The 25,071-nt window shown below is 40.7% G+C and overlaps 1 protein-coding gene across 2 annotated transcripts in view; it reads left to right on the top strand.

Moving 5' to 3' along the window:
- DGKB (diacylglycerol kinase beta) overlaps window positions 1–25,071 on the top strand; it is a 1,940,047-nt gene that overhangs the window by 1,487,198 nt on the left and 427,778 nt on the right. The window lies entirely within an intron of this gene.

Genomic DNA, 25,071 nt, shown 5'->3' on the forward strand with positions numbered 1-25,071 from the left:
GAGCAGGCAGGACAACAGAGGCCCACCCCGGCCCCCCACGGCTCCGCACAGCTGCTGTAACAGACGATACCCCAATGCAGGAGCACACCCAGGTCCTGTGCGTAGCGGGAATAGGAGACCTGACACCGCCCGGCCCGAAACCAGCCAGCGCGAAATGCCAGACTGGGCCTAGGCTCTCGCAGCACAGCCTCCTCAATCGCAGCCCGGGCGCTCACTCTCGGCATCTCCGCGATACTCAACCTCGCTCACAGGTCCCCGTCAGGCATCTCCAGATCCCACCTCCACTCAGGATTTCAATGGTAGCACGTAGCAGGGGGAAATGCCGGTCTGTTTCCGCCAGTCTCAGACGCAGCTCCAGGTGCCTCGGGCCACGCGCACACACTGCACGGTTGGTACTCCCTTGGAAGGATATAAGCCACCTCTGATCAGTCCACACAGCACGACTCCCGATGAATGACTACTACCTCCGGTGCAGCGAGGCACAAGGGTGCGGTCGCGGCGTTGCAAGAAGAGCCCAGCTACGTCGATGTCTTTACAGGCCTGCTGATTGTGCAGTGGCCATTTCCAGCCACCTGCCCAGTCGTGGCTTCCTCTGGCAGGTTTTGGCTGGTTTCTCAGTTGGCTGCACGACTGAAACGTCACACACGCAGACTAATCACTGTCCTCTCAAAGTGGCATACGTTTCGCTGGCAGATTCTGTGCCTGAATGATGCTTGCTTAGGATTTTGATACCTGGCCTGCAGAGCCCCTTCAGCAGGCAGCCATTCTGCAGTGCGCCGTAGACATGCCCCAAGTCAATCAGGGTTTGTTACAAAAGGTTTACCCTTGTTTTTGTATCGTGGTAAGCGAGTGCCCAGGAGTCAACTTCACCCATTGGCTATGGATTTCTTCATAAGTGAGACCTAACCGCTGCTACATCATAACACATTGTAGACTTATGGAAGAACAGACAACAACAATGCAGGTCTGCAACTTGTGTGGAGTCCCAGTAGGCCCCATCTGTTCCCTCTTGTTCCCAGGATTTAGAAGTGGACTCTGAGGGTCAGTTTGCTGACCTTCTGTGTGGCTACAGGGACACATCACATTGCAAGTGGCCCTTTTCCTCCTGGAATTACCAGCTGTCCAATAGCAACTGGATCTGTAGTCGACAGTGCTGGTAGCCAATGCTACATTGAGTTGTAGCTCTTATATGCCTTCCCAAATGTCCTGGGGCCTTAATAGTGACCGAGAGAAACCGCTCCATAAAGTATGAAAATGTGAGACTTTAAGCTTTTTATTTTCTAAGATCTTTGGAGTTTCAGCAGGACCTAGGGTAAAAGTTTTCAATTTAGTGAGAACGTATACGGCTACAGCGTCAAGCTTGCCCACTGGAGGATTTAGAGGTCCATAAAATTGACTGATTTAGAGTTTGTTGGATAGGTTACTATGTCACACACATTTCAATCTATATTCTATGGCACTTATAATAAGGCAGATGGAATAGCCATCATATTTGGAATGGAACAACCCATACCCATACGCCAAACTCTAAATCATGCCCAAATCAAAAGAAGTTCTTGACTATGCAAAGCTGCAAAAAGTATCTTACCAACAAGAGAATTCTGACAGGTGCTACATTTAAATTTGCCCATTCAGAGCTCTTTCTGTCAAACCACAGCTATCTGACTTCACTGAGATTTTGTTGGATGCAGCCTTCAACCTTTCCCCACTAGAGGATTTCAACATCCATTTCAGATACTAAGGCTCTGATTAGGAGTTTACCGGTCTTCCAAGAATTGCCAACCTGGCGGTCCAGGAAGGCAAGCCCATGGTCTCCCGCCTGCAAGATAATGAGTTTAATCCATGGCTGGCTGTGTGGAGACACCACAGTGGCAGTATGTTTGGACACTAGGAGAGCCTTAAACGCATACCACTGCCATGACTGCACCTCCAGGTCATCCGTGCATGGTGTGGCAAGCGCCATGTTGTGTATGCCACACAGTGCAGGCCCAACCATGCACTTTTGGGGGGCCACATCATGTGCCACTCCTGCAAGCACCCCCATGGTTAGATTCAGCCTGGGGCCCTTTTGGGGACCCTTTACATGACTTTCTGCCAAGAATTTCGTAGTGGCATCCCCGCCATAAAATGCTTGGAGGAAAGGCTCGGCACCGCCTTAATTCACGACCGCTAGTATGACCACTACACCGTCGGGACACTGGATCCTGGCAGTTGCAGTGGTGTGTCGGACTGGTGACGGTCCGACCATTTTGCTCCAAATATGGCAGTCAGACCAATGGGCCATCAGCTGTCAAACCACCACTGATGGGTTGGTGGCGGTCCGACCATCAAACTCTTAATCAGGCCCTTAGTCAGAAGGTAAGATCTTTGACTTGCACAACCTGCTTGATGTTTCAGACTTACGTGCCATCTTGGCCAGCCTGAAATTGCCCCAAGGTCCTGGTCAACAGTGAAACTGAATTTCTGTTTAACGCTTTACTTTCTTGCCACTCTTTTGTTTAAAACAATTAAAATACATAAATATTGTATTGTTGTGTTGTAGAATATCTAGGAAATTAATATTGAACTGACCAAATATCACAAAAAACCTTTTAACATTATTATCAGGACTTTAAACTTAAATATAACAACAATATCACCATTAAAATATCAAAAAAGGTTCAAGTATCACATAGAAAGACAAAATCTCTCTGCCACATTAACACATTTGAAACATATATAAAATATTGAAAACTAAACTATTGATGACCAAAAAACGAATAACATTACTCACAAATTACAAAAATAAACTAACAACATAAGTAAACTTAAATAATATGTAATCACAAATTATATATATATATATATATATTATATATAGATATATATAACACAAGAAATAATAAACAAATAATACATTTGATTATAATTAACTTATTATAGAAAGAAATAAAATAAACCATAACACCATCAATAAATGTAATAGAAAATAGAATATAAAAAATGTTATACTGTAAAATGTATTACATGTATAACTTTAAATTAAAACTATTTTAGAGAATGAGCAAATAAAAACTAATTTATATTCATCAAATAAGGTTCCAAAATGTTTTGAAAAGCAAAGAAATTAACAAATTAAATAAAATATTAAACATTTAACCAGTTACAATGAAAAGGAATATAAAAAGCTCATACGATGTTTAAGACATTGTTACACTAAAACCATGCACTTAAAAGAGCTGAAAGGCTGTTGGGTTGCTGAAAGACACCAGAAGAAAGAAATAAAAAAACACTCTTAAGAGAAACAACACAATATTTCCAAGTAAGTGCAATAAAATATACTTAAACTAAATTAAATGAACAAAAACTACATACACTTATTTTTATATTAAATGATATATATATTCACTTAAAAAACCATAGGTTTCACACATGTTATAGTTAGCTGGACATTTCACTCGTGAAAAACCATTGAAATTCCCCCGTTATAGTTAGTGCAGGCAACTATAACTCACGCGACCGCAATCCTCTGCTGATGACGTCAGATATTACATCACTGTATTTAGACACTTATTTACCCATCTCTTCTTCCATTAATTTTTAGTTATACATATATTACAAATATTTTTTTTTCAGAAAGACACATATGTCATCAGTGATGTAATATCTGACGTCATCAGCAGAGGATTGCGGTCGCGTGAGTTATAGTTGCCTGCACTAACTATAACGGGGGAATTTCAATGCTTTTTCACGAGTGAAATCTCCAGCTAACTATAACATGTGTGAAACCTATGGTTTTTTAAGTGAATTTGCAAGGTTTTTTAAATGCTAATTCCTAACTATAACGTGTGTGAAACCTATGGTTTTTTCAGTGAATTTGTACGTTTTTTTAAATGCTAAGTTATGTATTTTTTTTTTAAGGTTTTTCACCGTGCGCGTACCGTACGCGCACGGTGCGCTCCGCGTACAGTACGCGCACGGTGCGCTTCGCGAGCCCACGTTACGCAGTTCACGGAATTTTTCCGATTCTACCGTACGCGCACGACAAAGGCTAGGGGGGTCAGGAACTGTCCACCCTGCCCCCTTTTCACGTTCTCCACCTTTGTTTTTAACCCCCTCATACTGCGAGAGACAAAATGGCGGCCGACACTTCCTGGTTTCGACCGATTCGAATGTTTACTAAGATCTAACAACCAATCAGAATCGCGCTCGCGCACGGCAGCGTGCGCGCGCACGGTGCGCGCTTATAGATATATATATGCTTTTAAATGCTATTTTCTAAGGAAATACTGAACAGATTTACACCAGACCTGCAAAAGGCACATCCCTGACCTGAGGACTACCTCTCTGCCAAATTTCAAGTAATTCTGTTCAGCCGTTCGGGCTGTAGCTTGGACTAAAGGTCCTATGGAAAAATGCATGGGGAAAATGCGTTTTGGGACCCCCCTTTTTCTCAGCCCCCGCTTGACGAATCCCCCCGAGACTTTCAGGAAAGGAGCGGAGCGGAGTGCCCCACCTATTTTGAAAATTTTGCGAGGATTCGTCAATCGGCGCCAAAGTTATTCTAAATAGAATGTTGTGGATTTCCTATGGAAACACGATCCTAACTATAACTATCTACTGGCGACCGCCAGTAGATTATATACATATATATATATATATATATATATATATATATATATATATATATATATATATATTACCTACTGGCGGTCGCCAGTAGGTAGTTATAGTTAGGACCACGTTTCCATAGGAAAACCTCAACATTCTATTTTGAATAACTTTGGCGCCGGTCGACGAATCCTCGCAAATTTCTCAGAATAGGTGGGGCGCTACGCTCCGCTCCTACCCTGAAAGTCTCGGGGAGATCCGTCAAGCGGGGGCTGAGATAAAAGGGGGGTCCCAAAACGCGTTTTTCCCATGCATTTTTCCATAGGACCTTTAGAACGAGCTACAGCCCGAACGGCTGAACAGAATTACTCAAAATTTGGCAGAGAGGTAGTCCCTAGGTCAAGGAAGTGCCTTTTGTAGGTTTGGTGTAAATCTGTTCAGTAGATTCTGAGAAAATAGCCTTTAAATCAATATATATATCTGAGCCCGCTTACGGTACGCTTACCGTACGCTTACGGTAAGCGTACGGTGGCGTGCGCGAGCGCGATTCTGATTGGCTCTTAGATCTTAGTAAACATTCGAATCGGTCGAAACCAGGAAGCGGCGGCTGCCATTTTGTGTATTTCACTCTGAAAAAAAAGAGTGAAAACAAGGAAAGGGGGCAATGAGGAGAGTTACAGACCCCCTAACATTTGTAAGGGGGTCAAAGAAGGACAGAAAAGTACAAAGAAAACATTTATTGATTTTAAAAAAAATCACGGGGTACGCGTACGGTAAGCTTACGGTAAGCGTACGGTAGGAAAAAAAAAAAAAAAAATGAAAATCAGATTTAAGTGTTTAGATATTAGGGGGCTCTAAAAAGAGCCGTTGTGTTTATGAAATGATTTTTTAGTGGTACCTACAAGTAAGTACCGATGCAGAGTCTAAGGTTCAAGAGGAAGACTCTGTTCCCTTCATCATTGAAGTGCACACCATCTCCTCTATAAATGTGTTGCATGTCATAACGCAAGTTGTTGTGGTAAATGGCACCCATACCATAGTCACGGAGGAAAGCAGAAACAGATTTGTTGACGTGCTTTCTTGCTTTGTCATCGCACTGCGTGCCCACCGTGCGTGCACGGCACTAACTGCGTAAAGTGGGCGCGCGGTGCGCGAAGCGCACCGCGTGCTCACTGTGCGCGCACGGTGCGCGAAGCGCACCGCGCGCGCACGGAACGAACTGCGTTAAGTGGGCGCGCACGCCACGAATGGCGTAAAGTAACTTAGCATTTAAAAAACCGTACAAATTCACTGAAAAAACCATAGGTTTCACACACGTTATAGTTAGGAATTAGCATTTAAAAAACCTTGCAAATTCACTGAAAAAACCATAGGTTTCACACATGTTATAGTTAGCGGAAATTTTACTGATAAAAAACCAATGAAATTCCCCCGTTATAGTTAGTGCAGGCAACTATAACTCATGCGACCGCAATCTTCTGCTGATGACATATGTGTCTTTATGAAAAAAAAATATTTGTAATATATGTATAGCTAAAAATGTATGGAAGAAGACATGGGCAAATAAGTGTCTAAATACAGTATTAGCATCAGCAGAGGATTGCGGTCGCGTGAGTTATAGTTGCCTGCACTAACTATAACGGGGGAATTTCATTGGTTTTTTATCAGTAAAATTTCCGCTAACTATAACATGTGTGAAACCTATGGTTTTTTCAGTGAATATATATATATATATATATATATATATATATATATATATATATATATATATATATATATATATATATATTCATTTCATTTTTCCTAAACACAGTATTCTAACCACAAAATAAACATTTCTGAAAATTAAAGTGGATATATACGTCAAAATCCATGGGCACAACAGCAAATAAAACATAAATAGAACATAAAAAAGAAAATAACTTTCTTAAGTAATAGCTTCACTTAATAGCACCAAATACAAAAGTTAATCAATAAAACTGAATTGTTTACTGTTTAAAACTATTACTACCACTGATATCCTATAATCCAATAGTGACACCTGTGCTTAAACCTTCAAAATCAATGAAAAATGTGACATTTGAAAACATCCACAAAATGTCTAATTTGTTTGTTGTATAAAAAACTAACTGCTAAAAATGCAGCAGATAAATTATTAATAATAAAATATTGCATAATCCAAAGACAAAATGGCTAACAGAGCCACATAAACAAGTTCTCAGAAAGGAATTCAATATTAAACTACATGGGATACAGGCACAGCAAAGAAGCTATACACAGTGAAAGTGCGCACAGGACAGGAAGAGAGCAAATTATTATTCCAATGTACCTTATGTAAGGGCAACTACAAAAAATGAATTTGTTGAAAATGTTAGAGCATCATTATGCTCTGGTTATTATCATTCCCCCAGCTTAACAGAAGTAGAAGTAATAAATGTACCGCAATACCTCAGAGAAGCCAGTGCAAGCTCCCAAGAGCCTTGTGGCACAATTTAAAAAAAATGTATCCCCCAGTGTTCCTGAATATACTATAGGCCAGATCCCTGCAATCCCCAACTTGAAAAGACTAATAGCCAGTGTTAAAATGTCCTAGTTGGCAGTGGTATGCACCCAGTCCAAGTAGGACACTTCCTTCTAGTCAGTATAAGGGAGTTAAACACCCAAGATAATTTCTGCTCACCCCCTTGGTAGCTTGGCACAAGCAGGCAAGCCTATCTCAGAGGCAATGTGTAAAGTATTTGTACATAACACACCAGTGACACAGTGAAAACACTGCAAATGGACACCACACCACACCAGTTTAGAAAAATAAGCAATCTTTATCTAAACCAGACAAGACTAAAATGACTAAAATCCAACATACAGGGTTTGCAAGCAATACTGTCTTTGGAACTCTATTAAGGCAGTGATTTTACACAAAGGTCCTTAAATGTATCAAATTCCACAAAGAAAAACAGAGAAAGGAAGTGTCGGAAAACAAAGTGATAGGCAATTCCTGGGACCCTGGGGAGGAGGTGCTTCAGTTCTGCTGCACGCAGGAGAAGCATTGCATCGAATCCGGACTGAAAGGGGAAGCGATGCATTGAAATTCAAGATGGTTCTGGTCTGCGGGTGACGCAGTGGAAAACCTGGTGCACATTTGTGATGTGTGGAAATCTGGATGCGCTGGTGGCCGATGCAGCAGGGAATTTCTTCAGCCACGTCCCGCGATGCGTTGATTCTTTCAGCTGCACAGCAGGACCTGCGTCGGTGTGGGGGTCTCGGGCTTCGGAGACACAGTGTGGTGAACCCGGGCTGTTGCAGTTTCTTCGAACATGGGCAGGCCATGCATCAATTTCTTAGGGCGCATGCCGGCAGTGCATAGAAACGTTTCTCACAGGGTTGTGCTGCATCAAAAAAACAGGCACTGGAAGGACCAAGCACCGATCTTCAAGCCTTTTGTAGCTTTTTCCAGCAGGAACCACCTCCAAGGGCCCAAAAATGGAATTGGCACCACTTGGCAAGTCAGAATTCCCAGCAGTAGAGTTCAGGGATCCTGCAGGTGAAGCATATGATGGCCCTGGGACTTCTTAGCAGGAGGCAAGCACACACAAGCTTTTGAAGAAACTTCATAAGCAGGATAAACATCAAAATCCAATACATTTCCTCTCCAAAGCAGAAGCAGCAACCACAGGCCAACCCAGCAAAGCAACACCCAGCAAAAGGGCAGTACTCCACCATACACCTCTTCAGTCTCCTCTTGATCCAGAAGAGTTCTAAATGTCTGGGGCTTTAGGTCCAATACTTATACCCCTTTTGGCCTTTGAAGTAGGCATTCTTCCAAGGATAGTCTTTGTAGTGCACAAGTTCTTGCCTTGTCCAGTCTTGGCTCCAGGCACACTCCAAAGGAATGGCATGGAGACAGCTTTGTGGGAGGCCAAGAACAGCCCTATTCATGTGTCAGTGACAACTCCTCCCACCACTCTAGCTCAGGAAAGCCCATCAGCCTGGTGATGGCCCAACAAGATATGAAGGACACAGCTCAACTTCCTTTGTGTGACTATATAGAGTGAATGTACAAACAGGCCCCTGTCAGTCTAAACCAGATGTTGATTCCACAGTCAGGCAGAGGCACTGATGGAAAATGCCTGCTTTCTAAAAGTGTCTAAAAGGAGGGTTGGCACTGGGACAGTAGCAAGGTGGGGCCTTATTAAGTGTAGACTCTGGGAAATGCCTAGCTACTGGTTTAGGGTGCTGTTATCTGATTTAAACACACACACTACAAGACCCAACGTTAGAATCCTCTTGGATATGATTATTTATTCAATTTTTCTTTTATCATTTCAAACGCTTATGGATTATTTGATGGAGTGAGTGGAGATGGTAGCCCAGTGCTTATATTGAGTTGGTGATTTCCAGTGCTCAGCACCGGCACTTAATTGGTTTCCAGTGTTCAGCTCCGGCACTTAATTGTCAACACTCACTTAGGGCAGTCTGCCGCATGGTAGCGCTGCTCATCTAATTTGGAGATGAGCAGAACAACGGTTGTTTATGATTACCATATTCTTTAAAAACGTATTAATGCCTACCTCTTCAACCATTCCTTTAGCTGTGTGGACCTGGAATAATCTGAACTGTTGCACTTGCAAGAGAGGAAGATGATTAGTAGTAGGGGTGGGCGGAATTTGCGAAATTCACTTTCGCAAATTATCCACGAAAATGTTAAAATCTCCGCAAACACGTGGAAATATCGCGAAGATGCGGAAGTGTTTTTCCCGCCCGTTCGCGGTATTTTCTGCGTGGTCGCGGCTCGCCAACTTACCCATGCGGTTGCTCGCGGGCGCGGCCATCTTGTTTTCACTTGTCTCGCGGTGCATGATCGCGAGAAGAAAGACATGATCGCGCGACGAATGACGTTACTGCGGGCACGTGTCATGCCCCGCGGTCCGGCCCCTGAGTGCAGTGAGTATTTAAACGGCGAAGGGCGTGCAAACGCCGCTTCGCGTTCTAGCACTGAGCCCCATTTCCGTCCCGTGAGTTGTTGCCTGACTTCCGGTTGACGTATTTCCTGTTTTCCAGTTTCGAAGTCGCGGACGAGTCGAAGCGGACGAGTCCCGGCTCCTGGGTTGTTATTGCTGTTCCTCCTGGTGAAGCGTAGCGGTGCTCTCTCCATACGAGCGGCCGCGCATGTTGCGCCTTCCCAAGTAAGGTCTACGTGTCAGTTAGTAGTGTGGGGGTCGCCAGTCACTCGTCTCTCCTTACATCGGAGACAGAGGTTGGTAGGCGGTTTGTGGGTCCCCATCTCCAGCACTGCGTCTCTTGCTGACTCCAGAATCAGCTTATCAGGCTTGTGTTGTGTTGTGTTTAAGCCTGCTGACTCCAGAATAAGTTTATCAGGCTTGTGTTGTGTTGTGTTTAAGCCTGCTGACTCCAGAATAAGTTTATCAGGCTTGTGTTGTGTTGTGTTTAAGCCTGCTGTTAAGGCGACTCCGAGTCTTGGGAATGGTTGGAGTCATACTTTGTGTTCTTACCCCAGATCACGTATCTTTTGCCTCCTTGTGCTTATACCACGAATAGCACAGCCACTACTTATCCCTACCCTACGTTCTCTTGAACACGTATCAGGTATCCGGGGGTGATTACTGCGAGGACCATTGAGCAGTGGGTTAGGTTTCCCATATTTCTACATAAGAAGCATGGTACTTGTTCTTCCTAAACATCATATATGCATGTGGGGAATTGTATCCCTTCTTTATTCATGAACCCTGTCTCTGTTGTCCGCAGCCTTTAAAGTGACTTACGCATAGTGAGACTGAGTCCTACTCTGGGAATTGATCATAGGTGTTTCGTGCAGAGTTATTCCTACTTATTCCTGCAGGCCATAACTCAGGAGGCTGGCGATAACCCTGGTAGGTGCCTGGGGGGGGGCGAAGTTAGAAGGTTCCAGGGTAGTGGTGTATTGATACTCATATAACCACCTTTGTGTTACAGCTGAGAGGCCCTATCATTTCTTCCTGTCAAGAACCATCACATTCCTGCTGTTCCGCCTGCCAGGATCATCCGTCAAGACCTACCTGTTCCCCCCACCTATCCTTGTTTTGTTTCCCTGTTTTCCCCAACGGGTTCTCCGTACTCTAGAGTTTGATAGAGTCGGAGGAACGTGGGGGACGACTGTGGACTTTTCTCCAAAGCTCCGGACGCTCCTGTAGAACATCCGCGATCATTACAGCGCGAACTGTCGCGAGACAGCGCAAATGGCTACCAACAATCCAACATCTCGTGGAGAACGCAACCAGATCGTGAAAACTTGTCGGCGAACGCAGGGATTCAGGTAAGGCGATCGCGTGCACGTGAGAATGTATTATTTTACAGCGCGAGCAAGCAAAAAATTTCTGGTAAAGTGCGGATTGCAGAAATTTTAACATTTTTGCGCTCTCCGCGGAACACGAAAATGTCAAATTATCGCAATTTCCACGAGCGGAACGGAATTTTAGCCCAGGCCTAGTTAGTAGTTGTTTTGGCAGCAATGACAGGGGTGATGAGTGGTGTAAACTGCAGTGGCCTCCTGGTCAGGGACCTTGCACTTACTATTTTACAAATTAAGCACTGCAGTAGCCCCAGGTGCTTGCCAAGAAAAACAGGTCAGAAGAAATAGGAGGAAGAAGGCAAAATGTTTGGAGATAAACCTGCAAAGAGGACAAGGTCCGATAGTCAGAACTAGAAGAGCAACCAGAGAACGATCAGCTACTTAAAAAAGATTTGATGTTATACTTTTCCTGAAAACATAATCTTGAAACACAAAAATGACAGTTTGCTTTTAAATGACAAACTTACTCACAGGAACAGATAGTTGATGGGCAGCACATTCAAACCATCCCCTCCAGCAGTCACACAAATCTACCCCTTGATCTAAGCATTTTACTCAATAAATAAACAAAGTGAAACATACCAATAACTAATGAATGAATAAAAATACAAAACCAATAATTACAACCCTCAAACATTTTTTTGATCTCAAGCAATGACATATACTATCTAAAAATATAACCACATACAGCAATTCAAGGCACTACCACTCTAATCAAAGTATCTGGAGACACATGAAAAAATCGTCATTAGGTGTTGAACACTCCACAAATGCCGAATTTACCCATGAAATAAAAAAACTCAAGGGCAGATTTACAAGCCCGTTCAACACTTTTACACCACCGTTGTGCCACTTTTGTGACGCAGCGTAATCATAAACAATGCGCCACGTTGTGACACATTTACATCGTGATGCACCTGTGGCGATGCGTCACATAATACCTGCGTAGGATATAATGTAGGCAGGGTGGGCGTTCCAAAGCAAGAAAGCCTCGTAAAAGTGACGTAGTGTAATCTACAAGATTTCACGGAGTCACTTTTACGACGCTGATGCATCAAAACCTTACGCCTGCTTGAAGCAGGCATAAGGAGTGCTGCAGCATGATTGAAATAGGCATTCCCAAGCATTGCTGGAGTTACGTCGTCCTTGATACGACTCCAGCAATGCGTTGCCTTTATGCCAATAGATGCATCACACATCTGTCAATCCTTTCGCCATGGTGCGCAGCATTGTACATGCGATGCATCTATGGTGGTGAAAGTGTTTTTGTGTGTGACACAAAACCACTGACGCATCTCTGCTAATATGCAGAGATGTGTCAGTTCTTGTAACTCTGCCCCTCAGGGGCAGATTTACAAGCCCCTTGCAAAACTTTTAGGGTGCCGTTGCATCACTTTTGTGATGTAGCGGCATCGCAAACAATGCACCGCATTGTGACACATTTACAATGTGACGCACTATGGAGATGCTTTATGTTGTAAAGCCCTGCGTCACATTATACCTGCATCAGGTATAATGTATGCAGGGTGGGCGTTCAAAAGCAAGAAAGCCTCATAAAAGTGACACAGTGAAATCTACAAGATTTCACGGAGTCACTTTTACGACGCCTCTGCGTTAAAACCTTATGCCTGCTTGAAGCAGCTGTAAGGAGTGACGCAGCATGGTTGAAATAGGCATTCCAAAGCATTGCTGGAGTTGCGTCATGCGTGCGACACAACTTCAGCAATGCGTTGCCTTTATGCCAATAGATGCTTCATGCAACTGTCAATTCTTGCGCCACAGTGTGTCGAATTGTAAATGCAATGCATCTATGGTGGCGCAAGGGTTTTTTTGTGTGACGCAAAATAACTGATGCAACACTGCTAATATGCAGAGATGTTTCAGTTCTTGTAAATCTGCCCGTCATTGCCTTAGCCTCTGTCTCTGTAATCGAAGAAGCATAACTTTACAACCTATTAATAGAATCACCATACCAATAAAAAATTATTCATACTTGAGTTGGCAGACTGCACCATTCTGGACAAGGATGCCAACCCTAATATCATATTACTATGATAGAATGTTTATGACCGTACCATGGAACTCCTGGCAAAATCAAACAATGCAGTGAAGGGTGGCACAATTCCTTCTAAGAAATGCTAGAACAAAGCCAGCCTACACCGTAACAAATTTTACAAATGAGACAAAGCTACCAAAACTAAGCATGACACAATCACTAAACCAACGAAAACATAAAGGGTCTGATTACGAGTATGGCTGTCCGTAGGACCAGCGCACTCACAGTGGCTTTCCAACCACCGCCACACTGCGGCACCAGGCGCCGCATTCGGAGTGTGGCTGTTGGACCACCACAGGACCGCTGCCATCACTGGGATCCAGGATCCCGTGGCGTGGCAGTAGCGGGCTGAGGCACGAATATGCTGGCAGTGCTGCAGCAGCACCACCGGGCATATTCTGAGTTGCTAAATCACCACTCTTTCCATGGCGGTGAGCCCACCCTGAAAAGGGTGGCAGTGAGGCAACTAAAGGGGCCCTAATAAGGCATCCTGCTGCCTCTGGGACCAATGAGTGCATTCAGGGGCACACGTAGTGCCCCCCTGGATTTGCACCCCCAGTTCATGCATGGTGTGGCATGCATGCCACACTGTACAGGAAGGTGCAATCAGCACACTCACAGCAGCTGTTTGTATGCTAGGCTCTTCTATGAGCCTGACAGACCGCCACTGTCAGACAGCCACAGCACCATCTGCCAGAACATGATTTGACTAGGGGTGGGCGGAATTTGCGAAATTGACTTTCGCAAATTATTGCGAAATTGCGCAAAATCTCCGCGAGCGGAACTTTCGCGAAGATGCGGAGATTGCTTTTCCTGCCCGTTCGCGATGTGTTTTTGCGTGCTCGCGGGGAAATATATCTCCAACTTGCCCATGCAGTCGCTAATGGGCACGGCCATCTTGCTCGCGATGCTTATTTCCTGTTCGCAATCGCAATGACGTGTTCAGGATCGCAAACTCTCGCGGGATAACGCGACCGGCTACCAACAATCCAACATCTTGTGGCGTGCGCGAACGGATAGGAAACCTCATCGGCGAACACAGAGGACCCGGTAAGTCGCGACCGCGCGCGCGAGAACGCATTTTTAAACCGCGAACAAGATTTCGCAGCAGGTTGTGAAAGTTTTGACATTTTCGCGCTCTCCGCGGAACGCGAAAATGTCAAAATATCGCAAATTCCACGAGTGGAACGAAATTTACCGCCCAGGCCTAGATTCAACTACTAATCTGGCAGGTGCAGCACCACGGCTTTGGCAGTCCTGCAGAGAATGGCGTGTTGCACCATCCACTGTAGGACTGCCAAATTCGCAATCAGGGCATAAGTCTCGAAGCAAAATAAGGAAATGCATGATATGTTACTCTGTAAAGTGCAGCTCTTTGGCAATATCCAGGGCCTAGCATACCTAGACTCCATAGCAAGAATCTAAAAATACCCACCAAAACCACACAACACATTACAATCATAGAAATATTTGTATTATCTATGAATATTGTAATATTTTTAATATTCAATACGAAATTAATAATAAAATATAAAATTGTCCAACAAAATTGAATATCCAAAAAATGCTGGAGTAAAATTTAATACATACATTAATAATATACAAACATGCCAAATCGTCAAAGCACTGTATAAAGTACAAATATCATTAAAACATCAATAACAAGAAACAACATATAATACAGCACAATACAATAAGATATCTCAACCTTTAAATAATAAACAAAAATGTTAATTAATATTTTGGAGCTGAAGAGGTGGAGCTCCATAATAATCCAAAAATAATCCATAAATATATTACAAAAATGCCCCAAAATAATGCAAAAATATTAAAGTTAAAAAAACGAATTAAAACAACTGATAACAATCAATGGAATCCACCTTAAACCTAAAAATAAGAAAAAGTAAAGAAACGCACCTGGAAAACAAAAAAAACAAGGGAATGAAAAATATCATATCAATATCATTTAACACAAAGAATATAAACTTACCAAATAGATAAATCTGTAACATAAATAGTCACTGAACAAAAATAAAAAAGACTAAACCGCATCGAAAATTATAGAAAATAAATGCATGCTACTTCTTTGGATTTTTTGGGTGATTCAAAACTATTGCAATAAAAAACATAAATGTGAGAAAATATGAAAAAAGTGCATAAAATAAAAAAAATATTTGTAAAAGGACTATAAAAATAAGCATAACTTACAGTACTTTTTCAAAATATTTAAAGTGCATCTACATATATAATGTGTACAATAAATTATGTATGTGCAAATAATGTAGTATAACTGAATAAAGTTCTATTATAAAAAATATATATATGATAAAAATAGAAATTATTACCATATATATTGAAAAAGTGTAAATATAGGTATAAGCCATTGGTGTTAGAAATATTGATGTTGTCAAATAATGCAAATGCATAACAATTAATTATAAAATGATCACAATTGACGATAAAATGAAAATATAATGTACAAACAACTGAGTAAATGCAGAATTGTATATGGATTTTGACATCACAGCCTAAAATGTAAAAAGAATTCATGTTAGTAAAAATTTACTGTGTGCATACAAAAACTACTTTCACCTATCAAACTACAACATAAGAAGTCAAAACCTACAAGAAACATTACGCCTACCTAGTTAACATTAAGTACACTGAATAAAATGCTCAACTTATAAAGCAGTAAATACAATAATTCAACTCCAACCTAAATTAAATTATATATAATGCAACCAATCAAAAATATTTTACTATTTACTATAGCTATTGGACTTTGAAGGTGAGGGGTAAATTAGCTATTCTCACATCAATCTAACTCACACTGAGGAAAGCATTTGATTTTGAGGAGAATATACTTACTATTCCAACTCCATACTAGGCTGCATTGGGGAAAACATCAGAATTTAATGGAGTAGATTTATTATTTCCACTTCAAACTGGACTACTTTGGGAAATAGATTACATTTTTACCTCTAATCTAAGTGTCATTGAGAAATAAATCAGAGTTTGATACAGTTTGATTTGTTACTCCCACTGTAATGTAAAACATATATTTAAAGTAGTAAAATATTTAAAAATATAACTGAATTAATTGTAATGCAATACAAAACATAAATAGTTTTTTAAATCACAATTATCATTAAATATTAAACAAATTCAAAAATGATTATAAAAGGTATAACATTTTAAAACCAAACACATGAATACCTTATCATTTTTTATTAATATATAAAAAGATTGAATCCTAAAACATTTTTTACCACAAACAAATTCAATTAGTTAAATAGCAAACAATATTAAAAACTCTCCACACAATTTTACTAAGAAAAAAAACAATTACCCCTGACCAAAAATATGAAATAATATTAACATTTAAAATGAAATTAAAAATACTTTTTAAACCAATGAAATCCCAAACTACATACATTTTCAAAACACAATTTTCATATAATAAAAACACTTCACTCCCTATTCCCCCATAATCCACACATCCTGCTACTGAAAATGTGAACTCATTTAAACAGAAACATAGCAAAAACAATTGAAACAAAAACATAGCATTATACAATGTTATTATATACAATGGTATTTTTCTGTCACATTATAATATTAAAACACACTTACAACACCTATATTCTTACCTACAATATTGTTGTCCACAATATTCTTGACATCATAATATTATTACATTGATATTCTTGTCCCACAATATTTTTTAATATTTTTGCTGAACACCTCTAGTTTGTGTCATTTATCTTATAAAATGTTATCTAGTTTTAGAAATATATTGTGCGATTTGTATAATGCTTTGTTTTGACTTTTTATTTGTTTAGCTTCTGCTAAATTATTTACACACTTTTCAGTTGTGCAGATCTGCTCTGTGCTACAAGTAATAGGGGTTTAACCCACATGTATTTATAGAACTTGTGCATTGTACCTGCCAAGACTCTGCACTTATTAGTTGGGAAGTACTCTTACATCACGGTTTGTGGAAAACGTAGGCTTATTTAAGCGTGTAACTGACGTAGACCCTTTGAAAAGGTACAGTCACTGTTTTGTGAATTGCATCAAAGAGTTAAGCAGAAAGAGACATTCAGTGCTCTGAAAATGAAACAAATTGATTATCAAAAACTGACTTTAAGATTTAAGAATCTGAATGTTGTATCATATTCAGTGTTCTTTTATGGGCCATTTGATGGCACTCACCAAAACTTTGTTAATGGCAATTGCTATATTATAGAAGACCACACGCCATCTATGTTATAATCGATGGATTATGTCATGGGTGCTGAAACCATTAAAAAAATGCTTTTGGCAATGCTGGTCATTGGGAAAGGGGAAAAGCAAAATTGTAAGAAGGCTCACTATCTCCCTGACTGAGAACATGATTGGGAATTAGAATATGGTTTATTTGGGATAGTGGTACACAATAATTCATGAACAGGTTTAGGTATGAAATAATATTTGCCTGGCCACCTTTAATACTATGGATTAATTAAGTAGATGTATGACAGGATCCAAAGGATGCATTGGCATTGACAATACACTCCTTGTGAACCCCAAATAATGTACCACACATCTACCAGGGACCTAAAAGCAGAATTGGATCTTTGGATGACGAAAAGCCTCCTATTGCCTAGAGATAAGAAATCAATTGACCTTCTAACAGGACCGTTACATCTTACATTTGAGGATGAATGGTCACTGTCAATAGACAGTTAAGCACCCAGATGTACTCTGTCTCAGAGAATTGAGAGAGAGGTCTGTTCACCCACTTTGATTTACTTTTTTCCATAGGTTTTATTTACAAATGATGTGTAGGATGTTTGTGTCTGTGCAATTTTCCTATGGTTAAATCCCAATTAACGTTAGAAATGATGGTATCATCCTAGTTCCTTCTGTCCATGTGCATATGTTTCAAGTCTTCTTATTGATCTCTTGTGCACCTTTTGCTCAGTGTGATTTATTTACAGCATTTGCCTTTTGATTTCACAGATAAAGACTACCTGGTAACTTATACATTTTCATCTCACAAGTGAACTTGCATTTGTCATACTTCCCTCAAGAAACATACATTTCAAATCATAGACTTTCAATTAAACAAGTTTTAATAATGAGTGCTTTGATGTCTTTGGCCGTTATTAAAAGTTTAGCGAAGTTGCAGAAGGCTGCCACGCTAGTGCCCTGCTGAAAGACCGCCAAACCCATAGTCAGACCGCCTGACGGATTATGAGTTAATCCTTTGAGGGTGGTCCTGCTGTGGCAGGCCCACGGCGGTGCCTATCTAAGGTACATAGTTGTGCCCTAGACATGCACTGCCATGAGAGCACCGCAGCCCATTCCTGCACAGAAGGAATTGGACAATGTTGTACATTTCTTTCTGTGCAAGGACAAGGGATGCACAAATACAGTTGTGCCTCCTGCATGTATTCCCAGGCCCAGAAGCAACAGTGGGCCCTCTAAGTGTACCCTCTGTTTCCTCACTGCCATTTTCATCGCAAGCTCATCACCATGGCAATGAAGGCATTAAGGCAAATTGTAATATATTTGGTGGTGCCGCAGCAGCACCACCAGGATATTGCTGCCTCTGACTGCTGTGTGTGCAACTGCCACAGGTACACAGATCCATAGCAGTTGCAGCTGTCCTGTGGCAGTCCAACTGCCCAAGTTGTAATATGGTGGGTCGACCACCAGTATGGCAGTCCACAAACTACCACCGCAACTTTCAAGGTCATATGAACCGCCCTAGTCATAATACAGCCCTTTGTGTTATTGCAATATCTTTGTTGTGTTTCATTATATATTCAATGAACAAGTATGCTTGTGCTCCAGGTGACGTTGACTTATTGTCTTATGTTACATTCCCCATGAGTCCCTCTTGTTATACTTACATCTTGGGGTTGTGTCTTATATGCCTGTTATAGTTGTTATCAGTATATTGTCTTTGATAAGATTTCTCATGTATGGCATCAATAGTTTTGGAAATCGCAATGTGTTGATTGCTACTATTGTTTCCTTATTTTATTACTTTGGTAATTTGGTCATGTCTATCACTGTTTCCCTACTATTTATACAGAGTCTCCCAGCTATTTAGATTTGGTATTTGCTTTGGTACATAGAATTAATGTCAAAATCTTAAAATTCTCCTCTGAAAAGAACCCAGGCATACATGAACTATGTGTTTAAGAAAAGCTGTGTAAAACATTTCTCTAGCACTTATTCCAAAAAGAGGGGTGTCACTATTTTGATGTAAGTATGGTTTAAATGTGTGAATAAAAAAATACTAACAATGAGTGTGTATTTATGTATTCATTTTTTGTGTTAGGGGGATTAATATATTTACTGCCAATATGCATGCCGCGAATTTTACCACAATTAAATATTTTAGTAACTAGAGGATGATCTCTTTTTTTATTAAATCATTATCAGGTGATGTTAAAGTTATTCTTGCTTTTTAGATCATTTTCCTACCCCTTCCCAGTGTTACAATGTATAACAAATGTAATTACATTTGAAGCAATTGATGAAGGACCCTTACTTCCCCAATATTTTTGGGATATTGCATCCTTCAGACAGAGCATTTATTTTACTCTGCTCCTCATTCTAGTTGCTTTGAATTGCAATTTACATATTTTGAATCTCCATTTCAGATCATGCTTCAATAGACAGATCTATTGAACTTAATACACTTAGGGCCTCATGTAGGTCGCCAAATACCGGTCGGTAACGGCCGATTTTCGGTAATTATACCGTTACCGACCGGTATTTTGGCTATTGGTATGTAGGGGGACAATTTTTGGATTCGGAATTTACCGAATCGGTAAAATTACCGAATCGGGAAATTACCGAATCGGTAATGTTACCGAATCGGTAATTTTTCCGATTCGGTAATTATACCGATTCGGTAAATTCCGAATCCAAAAATGAGATGTAGGGGGAGTGTGTGGGTGTGTTTAGGAGTCGGTATTTACCACCAACTAATAGTTGGTGGTAAATAATTAATGTATGTGTATAAGCATTTTTCAGCGCTTAGCAGTGTGCAATGTGGCAGACATACATGCCCTTAGGGCATGTATGTGTGCCACATGTGCACACATGGCCGAATCAGGGGTGCAACAGGGTGTCAATGTGACACCCTGCCACCCTTGCATGTTCTCCACCATTACCGAATCGGTATTTACCGATTCGGTAATGAGGCATACCTTCCCCTCAATGGGAAGGTATGCCTCATTACCGAATCGGTAAATACCGATTCGGTAATTACCGAATTGTAACGAATCGGTAAAAATTACCGACTCATTACCTACATACGAGTTACCACTTCTTAAATACCGATTCGGTAACGTTCGGTATTTAAGAAGTGGTAACTGGTATGCTACCTACATGAGGCCCTTAGTCCTTCTTAGTTCACAAATTCATTGATTCTCATGGATCAGATCATAATAAATAGTATTAGTGATGAGATTTGTCAATGTTTACATAATAATGAGGGCTCATAATCGGCTTAAACACTCTTTGAGACGCCCTCATTCATTTTCTAAGATGAAATGTATATGTATTTCTTCAGAAGAGAAGATGTATTTGCAAGATAAAGTTATCTTGGTCAGGAAACCTAAAATAATAGTACTAATATTCCATAATACATGTAAGCATGAAGGCTGACAGAATGTTATGAAACCCCAGTAACATTAGAGGGACTTGCCTGAAAGAAAAGTTGATTTTGTTTACGTCAGAACAAGCAGGTATGTTGAAAATGTGGGAAGACCCAGACATCCTTCTAGAATATAGAATTAAACCGCAGGTTCTTTTATAAATTTCAATGCAGCATTCAGGAAACATTGCTTGAAATTCTATGAAAAAGATGGTGCTGCTTTGAAGGAAAAAATTGCTAACTTTAAAAAAAATATTCACCTTCCATAATAAACCTATGCAATGGAGATTTTTGTCACAAGAAAAAAAGCAAAGGGCATTTTAATCATAATTAATATATTGAAATCAGCTAACTTTCCTGGTACGAATTGCGTCATTGCTGAATTTTAGTCTATATTTCAAATATTGTTCAAACAGTTTTAGCCAGATTATTTGGCAATATATTAAATAAGGGATTTAAGCATTTATCAAACGCTATGGCTGCATTGAGTTCAATAACAAAGGATGGAAAATTGTCTTTAACTGCTCAAATTATAGTTCAAGTACAACCAGTTTGCATTTCAATTGTCTCTCTTTATCTTCGCTTAATGCACAGCTGTCATTTGATTTCTTCCATTGCTAGAAACGCAGATCCTTTCCCTTACTCATCCTTGCTCTACACAACAACCTGGCTCTGTTTGAATTTGCTCAAGCTTCATAACTCTTTGCCAGTCTGTGCACTTGTCAAACTTATTTTCTCCTTCTCCCAGGAATACTGTACTGGGGATTAATATGGCTTCTTCCATCATTGCCTTTTCCTTTGGTGATATCTTGCTGCAATCTCTGTGCGCAAATCACTCACACATTCTTCTTACGCACATTACTGGAAAGGCAAGGCAAGGCAATTCTATGCTTGTCATACCATACTTAGATCATGTGACAAGACAATCATTTGTAAGTTTATGTCTCCTTCTTGTCTTTGGACAGTTTGAATTGACTGATGGACTTGGCCTGATTTGCTAAAATCATTAAGAAATTTACAAAAATACACTCCACTACTGCCATCACTGTACTTATTGCCCCTTCTTCTTTTACAAAATCTAGCAAAGAAATTGTCCCAAACAAGTTACCTGTCTCTGTCTTAAACCAAATGCCAGTTTCCTGAATCAGGACCTCTGCCATGCTCTCAGTGTCTCTCATACTTCTTTGATCTTCTGCAAAGCAAAATCTGTGTAGCCTCCCTAGTTCTCATGAATGCTTTCTGCTGGTTGGAAATCCACCGAGAGCAGTCCCACAGCCTATAACACAATTGAGTGTCTATGGTACCAAAGCAAAATGTACAATGTGACATCCCACATTTACATGACCTATATATTTTGGCATATAGACCTCATGTTGAATACTGTGGTCTGCTGTACCACACCACTCTTATTCAACAGTATGATTATGATCTGCCCTCTCACATTAGCTCTGACAACCTATACTCCTCAGATAATGCCCTGTACTTTTTCAGTGTTACCCACTCACTCCCCCATCGCTGTGCTTTCAACTGAATTTGCACAAATCTAAGTAACTTGAGGCCAGATGTATCAAAGGTTTTTACCCATTCTGTGTCTATGGGAAAATGTGTTCATAGATATGGCCCTTGCTCTCTAGCAACTTTGGCAAACCTTAAACCCTAGGCAGTATTCAGTTCTACCGCCATCATACAAAGTTGTTCTGTCTCCCACACCCCTCTGAAAAAGAGGTATGGAATCATCCACATTGGCACTAGCCCTTTGCTGAATTAAAAGCATTGCCTAGCTGTTGCTCATATGGTCCCAATTTGTGAAATTTCTGGAATCATACCATTGGCTTGTGATACATGAGCTTTAGCTCTGTGCAGATTGAATAATGATTGTGTTGAGTAGTATGTGGTAGGCTTCATTATACAAAGTTGGGTTATTTTTCATTACTGTATTTTTTTTAATCACTTTTAGTGCCATTTTCCTAGTAAATAACAGCAAATTCAGTGCAAATATTTGTTCATGATTATACATCATATGCAGCAAGCAAACAGCAAATACATTACATAGATCATGTATGAGGGATTATTATTGTGTCAATCGAGTATTCTGCCAGAATATTTGTGATTAATTTAGGGTTCAAGTAGGATCAGCCAAGCGGAAGCAATGTTTTATCTCCTCTGGCGGGGATAGGTTGAATTTGAATGCCAGGGGCACCCCAAGTGAAACTTAGTTAAGAGCATCCTTAGCTAGAGAACAGGGAAGAGTGACCTAGGGTCAAAACAAGTTGGATAAAAATACTGAAGACAAAGAGCATGTGGGTTTGACGATTGAAGGGACAGAGGAAATCTGGGACAAGGTTACAGCTGATTCCATAGTGTCACCTGGGAGAGGGCCAAAGTGGCATATGGAGTTCAGTGGGTTGCCAGCGTGGGCAATAATAGGGAGTCTCATGTAGGGGGTACCAAAGTGTGCATCATTCTCCTAGCTTCCTCCCTATGAAGAGCAGTGTTTTCTGTTTTGGCCAAGGTTGGCTAGAGGGGGAGGGAGTGGGGTCATGTGGTTTTCCATCTCATAGTAATGGCTCTTTTTGCTTATCAGGGTTAGGTCAACAAAGCGAGCAGCTACTTTGGCACTTTTCAGTCTCTTGTAAATACCTAGGGCCTCAGGGTCCATGAATCAATGCAGAGGAGGCCTATGACCTGCATCAGCCTCCGTGTTACCTTGGACCATACAGGACTTAACTGAGGGCAATTCTAGAAAGCGTGCCAAAAGTATGAAGCATCAGGCCCACAGCAGGCACAAGAAGCTGTGGATGTCAGGAAAAGTCTGTGAACACATGGTGGAGAAATGTAAGCCCTATGAAATATGTGGAATTGGATTCATTCTTTTCAGTCTAGCATTCTGGGAAGTGAGCTTGGTGTACTCTAGGGCTCTCTTTCTTTCCCTGACAAGGAGGGGAATACATTCATTCACCTCTCAGGCAAATTGGGTGGGCTGGGTCGAGGTTTGTGTGGGACCTGAAAGAGCTTTAGTTAGCCAGTTGGTCAGCCAGCATCTTTTGCCAATGGTGTAAAAAGACTGGAGGAGCTCCATACCCAGTTCATTGTCATCCACTGACCCCTTGGTTTGGAGTGTGTCATTTAGGGCTTGAAATGACAAGTGTTGCTCCTCCTGGAAGAGGTCCTTCACTATAGATAAACCTGCTTGCTCCCAGTGGGATAATCCTCATGCATGGGTCATTCTCATCACATTATTATTTGTCCCTCTCCCTTAGGCCCTTAAATTGTCATAGTCATGTATCTGTGATGCTGCGAAAATATAATATAGTAAAAAAAAATGTTCAAAATAATGGGTAATGGTATTGTACCCAAGTCAGAAAGAGGAGTGAAATACGTTTTTTAACTGCAAGGGAGTCCTGGGAAAGTAAAATCCACTCTAATTTCATAAAGAGTTTGATGAGGAAAAATTGCAGTTCAATGAAGATTGCATATGAATGCTACATATTCATATAATTTAGGATAAATGGAACCCCTCCGCTCTCTACAAAATGGCGATGCTGGTTACCTAATTGAGAATTGAATTTAAGATTATTTTCTCTCATTTAATATATTGAGATTAAGGACCAGATGTAAGACCCGTCCTTTAAAGAAAACGGGCTGCATTTAAAAAAAAAAGCTGCTTTATTAAAAAGCAGTCCCAGACATGGTGGTCTGCTGAGCCCAGCAGGCCACCAGCCCTGCGAGGGCTGGCATTCACAATGGGCTCACAAATTGCGAGAAGCTCATTAATATTAATGAGCCTCACAATTTGCAACCCCATTGGGAATTGCAAAACAGTGTAAACACACTGTTGTATATTTCATTTAGCGCGTCGCAATTTGCGACACGCAATGTGTCGCAAATTGCGAGTCGCTAAATGAAAGACTCGTACATCTGGCCCTAAAAGAAGAAAAAATAAGTATTTTTAAAGCTTATTTTAATAAGGTTTGAGGCCGCTTAAACATTATTTCCTTATGAAAATAAATCTAGAACTGCAACTCATTCTCTTCGTAAATTGGTTGTGAATTTTTTAATAAAGTAACATACTGCCAAAATTCCATTTATATTGGTGTCAGAGGAGCATTCACTAAACCTTTTATTAATATTGTTATCAATTATTCGTCAAAGGGATTTCGTGTAGGTCTATTGTTAGTTAGCATTGTCACTACCGTCCTGCCTGAGACTTTCATGTAGATTCTTTAATATCTGAACCAATCTCCTCAGATCTTTCATTAAAAACGGTGTCAGTTTTGTTTAGCGAATGTCCTTGGGGTATTTTGTTATAAATCAAATGATTTACGCAATAGTCTGTAATTTAACTCCATTTTAACATGTTTACATAAACAATTTAAAAGACAGATGCAGAAAACGCTCATTATCGTGAATCAGTTTATC

The sequence above is a fragment of the Triturus cristatus genome, chromosome 10, assembly GCF_964204655.1.
Source record: "Triturus cristatus chromosome 10, aTriCri1.1, whole genome shotgun sequence".
NCBI lineage: Eukaryota > Metazoa > Chordata > Amphibia > Caudata > Salamandridae > Triturus > Triturus cristatus.